Source organism: Epinephelus moara, chromosome 18 (assembly GCF_006386435.1).
Source record: "Epinephelus moara isolate mb chromosome 18, YSFRI_EMoa_1.0, whole genome shotgun sequence".
In the NCBI taxonomy this organism is placed as follows: Eukaryota; Metazoa; Chordata; class Actinopteri; order Perciformes; family Serranidae; genus Epinephelus; species Epinephelus moara.
Window position 1 is genome coordinate 12291577 of NC_065523.1, and position 5041 is coordinate 12296617.

General features: G+C 54.2%; 1 protein-coding gene across 1 annotated transcript in view; it reads left to right on the forward strand.

Annotated features, from left to right (window-relative positions):
• The window catches only part of LOC126405724 (myosin phosphatase Rho-interacting protein-like), a 40777-nt gene that overhangs the window by 28740 nt on the left and 6996 nt on the right, over nucleotides 1-5041 (forward strand). The gene's annotated exons all lie outside the window — the stretch shown is intronic.

Genomic DNA, 5041 nt, shown 5'->3' on the forward strand with positions numbered 1-5041 from the left:
GCAAACACACTCACCTTGCAGCATGGTCTCAAACAAAAGCGATTCAAATAGGCCACTCCCACACTTAAATAACCTTCCTCTTCCTGGATTCCTCCTTACTTACACATGGCTTTCTCAGCCCAAACAGCACTGCCACCTTCAACCAAACCCAGGCTCCGTACATGCAAGCTCCAGGTAGAAGTAGTGCTGATACTACCTTTCCTAGCACATTCACCATACTCTATTTCACACGCTACATAGCATAACGAAATGTTATGACTATAACTTCTGTTCCCTGAAGGAGAGGAACGAGGTACAACACATATAGTATGGGATATCACGCCCCCGCGTGGCCTGACTGAAGAAACCTCTATTCACGCCTTTAAGGCAGATGATCTGTGGTGACGCATGTGAGGCCCCGCCCGCACATATATACCTGCATCGCCACAGTCATTCTTCAGTGCGATAGCCGCTCTTCACCGAGCCCAGCTGCGCAGCAGGCCACCTAGTGTTGTACCTCGTTCCTCTCCTTCAGGGAACAGAAGTTATAGTCATAACATTTCGTTCCCTTTAAGTTGATTCATTCGGTACAACACATATAGTATGGGACATGTATACACGCCCCGCAGAGCAGCCAACGAACCGGAGTCCACCTCCAGCACTTTAGTGCATCGTAGACCCAGCAGAAAGGACAGAGTGAGCCACCGAAGGGGCTGTCACATCCAAACGATAAAACCGGACAAAAGTGTGCGGTGATGACCAACTGGCTGCAGCACAGATATTACTCACAGATACCCCTTTAAATAAAGCCCATGATGCTGCCATGCCCCTGATCGAATGTGCCCTCACACCGTGAGGCAATGGAAGACCCCTGCTGTTATATGCTAGGGAGATAGCCTCCACAATCCAGTGAGAAAGCCGCTGCTTAGACAGAGCTTTACCTTTAGCTGGATTAGCAAAACAGACAAACAATTGGTCACATAAATGCACACTCTGTGTACGGTCCATGTAAGTACGTAGCGCACGCACGGGGCACAAGAAATGTAACCTCCTCTGCTCCTCGGAAGCAAACGGAGGGGAACAGAAGCTCAAAAGCTCAAACGTCATAGAGCTATAGGCTGCAGGGATAATCTTAGGCAAATATGCTGCATTTGGGCGCAATGTAACCTTAGAGCCATCCGAAGTGAACTGAGTACACGAGGGATGTACAGATAACGCATGAAGGTCGCCCACCCGCTTTGCAGAAGCCAAAGCGAGAAGTAGTGCTGTCTTATATGAAAGAAACTTCATATCTGCAGACTCAATAGGCTCAAATGGGGGTCCACAAAGCGCCTCAAGCACCAAAGCTAAATCCCATGAGGGAACGCTGGGTTTAATCACAGGCCTCAGCCTGCGGACTCCCTTTAGGAAACGCATGGCAAGAGGATGAGCGCCTGGTGTCACTCCATCAAAACCAACATGGCATGCAGATATAGCGGCCAAATAGACCTTAATTGTGGAGAAAGAGAGACCCTTATCCAGCAGTTCCTGGAGGAATGTCAAAACATCCACAATAGAGCACTGAAATGGGAGTACATTTCGGTCTTGACACCACTGCTCGAACGCCCGCCATTTGTAAGCATACAAACCCCTAGTTGACGACGCCCTCGCACTCTGGATCGTTGCCACCACACTTGGGGGCAGACCCTTAGCTATTAGATTGGACCTTTCAACAGGTAGGCATGCAACCGCCACAGCTCTGGGCGCGGGTGAACCACCTCCCCTCCCGCCTGGGAGAGGAGGTCCCTGCGGAGGGGAAGCTGCCAGGGCCTCGCTGCCAGCAGACTTATTATCTCGGCATACCACGACTTCGCTGGCCAGTGAGGGGCCACCAGGATCAGAGAGAGACCCTGTCAGCGCACCCTCTCCAGAACTGACAAAATCATCTCCACTGGGGGAAACGCATACAGAAGCGTGTCGGGCCATGTGTGCGCTAACGCGTCCATCCCTAGGGGAGCGTTGTGGTCCATCATGGAAAAGAACAGGGGCCAGTGGGTATTTGCTCTGGAGGCAAAAAGGTCCACTTCCGCTCTGCCAAAACGGTCCCATATTTGAGTCACCACCAATGGGTGCAACCTCCACTCCCTCACAAGAGGACCTCCCCTGGAGAGGAGGTCCGGCCCCAGGTTCAGGTGGCCCGGGACATGGGTGGCTCTGAGAGACAGAAAATGAGCACTGCACCATAGCAACAGAGAGCGAGCCAGTTTCAACAGGGGAAGTGAGCGGGTCCCTCCCTGCCTGTTTATGTAGGAAACCACTGTTGTATTGTCTGTCCTGATCAGAACATGATGGCCTGTCAGAACCGGACGAAAATGCCTTAGAGCTAAGAAAGTTGCTAACAGTTCCAGGTGGTGGATGTGGAGCCTGCATTGTACCGACGTCCACACCCCTCTCACTGCTGCACCTTCGCACAGAGCCCCCCACCCCCTCAGGGAGGCATCTGTGGACACCACCTTGCGAAAAGACACCCTCCCTATAGGGGAGCCCTGTTGTAGTAAACCGGGGTCCCTCCACGGGAGGAGCGCCGACATGCAAGAAGGAGATATCGTCAGCCTCCTCTGGAGGTGACGCGGCGCGCACAGCCGATGAGATTGAGTCCAGCGTTGCAACGCTCGCATCTTTAACGGCCCGAGTGGCACTACAGCGATCATAGATGCCATCATGCCTAACAGCTGTAAGATCGTCCACAAACGTAGTTTGCGTCCCAACTGAAACTGAGCGAGGCAGCGGTGAAACGCAGCCACCCTGTGCTCTGACAGACGCGCTCGGTTTGAAATCGAACATATTTCCAGCCCGAGAAAAGAAAACTGCTGACTCGGGGTCAGTGAACTTTTCCGTAAATTCACCGAGAAGCCCAGCGCTTGGACGTGCGACAGAGTCAGCGACAGGTGCGTCGCTGCCCTCTCTCTGGAGCTCGCGATCAAAGCCCAATCGTCTAGATAGGCTAATATGTGAATGCCTTTCTCCCGGAGCGGAGCTAACGCCGCCTCGACACATTTCGTGAAGGTGCGGGGGGCGAGTGACAAGCCGAACGGCAGCACCAGGTATTCGTAGGCCGTGCCCTCGAATGCAAACCTTAGAAACTGCCTGTGGTCCGGGTGTATCGCTACATGAAAGTAAGCGTCTGTAAGATCGATAGTTGTAAACCAATCTCCCGGTCCGATCGCGCTCAGTAGCTGTCTGAGTGTTAGCATTTTGAACCTGTAAGTTCATAAATACTTGTTTAACACTCGCAGGTCTAAAATAGGACGAAGCCCCCCCCCTTTCTTCGGAACAACGAAATAGCGGCTGTACCAACCTTTGTTTGTCTCCGAAGCGGGAACAACTCGTATCGCTCTCTTGTTCAACAAGCTGTTTATTTCTTCCCTCAGTACTGCAGCTGCCTCGTCCCCTACAACTGTGTTTGTTATACAGTCCTCTCTACCCACGGTGAGACTGCGCATGCGCGCCATTGAGGGAAATGGACAGCTAGCCAACTGACCTGCAGCACTGTAGGGAATGGGCTGTCGCCCCCTGGCGTGCCAGAGGGGAACGGCACCACCAGTTTGACCTGGTTTATTTGTTTGGTATTGTTTTGGGTACAAAACGGAACCTTTATTGAGTTCAATAAATGCACATTTACAACATTCACACAGTGAACAGAAGGCACCAACACTGGGGCACTTGTGTGTGTGGGGGGGTTGTGCTTGGGAGTGCAATGCTTCTCGCCCAGAACTAAACATGAACGCGGCCTCTTTGGCGGCAACAGATGAGGGGCAGCAGTGTCTCCCTGCTGCTGGAGCCCCTCTCGGCCCACTCCCAGAGCTAGGATGAATGCGGCTTCTTCCTCCTAGGCGCTGAACCCTTCTGGAGGCCTGGTGGCGGACCCTTGCTCCAAGCCTTCTTCCTCCTAGGCGCTGAACCCTTTTGGAGGCCTGGTGGCGGACCCTTGCTCCAAGCCGACTGCCGTGGGATTTGGCCCAGCGCTTTGGTTTAGCATCACGTCTGGGGATGATGCTGCACAGGGCTTCTGTCTGCTTCTTTCTCAGCTCAAATTTTGTCTGAATAGCGTCGAGCAACTGTCCAAACAGGCCTTCAGCAGACACTGGCTCATCCAAGTAAACAGCCCTGTCCATCTCCGGAACGTCGGAAAGAGTCAGCCACAGGTGCCTCTGCGCAACCACTGTAGAAGCCATCCCTCTGCCCAGGGAGAGCGCTGCACAGCGGGACACGCGGAGGATGTAATCCGTAGCGACTCTAACCTCGTTGAGAAGAGGGGCCAGTGGACTGTCAGAAGGCATGAGTGACCCAAGCTCCGCCAGACATATGGCTTGATATGTCTGGAGCATAGTGACCGAGCTCAGCGCACGGGTCATGCCTGCCTGTGCCCGGTAAATCTTCTCCAGCTGCAACGTGGAGAACCTGCAGTGCTTGGATGGGAGCGTAGTGGGGCCGCCGACACCGTGGTTTTGGGCCGGGGCCAGATAGGCTGCCAGGGACGGCTCCATAGGCGGAGGGTTGACCAGACCCGCTTTTTCGGCTCCATCCAGGTCCAAATACTGTCCATAGCCGGGCACCGTGACGCGGGTTGACAGCGGCTTGTTCCATGTCGAGGTTAGCTCCACGACAAAATCAGGGAACAAGGGCAGGCTACTTTTAACAGTCGTCGGCTCGGGGGGAAGGAAAAATCCCGCAAACCGTGACGGTTTCTGAGCCGGTGGGGGAGAGGGCCACTCCACCTCCAGCTTCTCGGCGGTACAGCGAGAGGAAGGATGTGTCGTCCTGGTCAACCGACGCAGCAGCGGTGGCGTACTGGCCCGACGATAAAGCCTCCTGTTCATCATCCGACAAGCCATGCACGTCCAAACCGATGTCCAGCACGTCATCGTCATCATGGCAAGCGGCTAGCTGAAGCGGCGGCTGGCGAGCGGCCTCGGAGGGGTCCGTTTTACACTCGGCTAACCCGTCAACATACTCCATTTGGTCCGCCCAGTCACCAGCAGGGACTTCGGCCAAAAACTCCTCGCCGTCGGACTCAGACGAA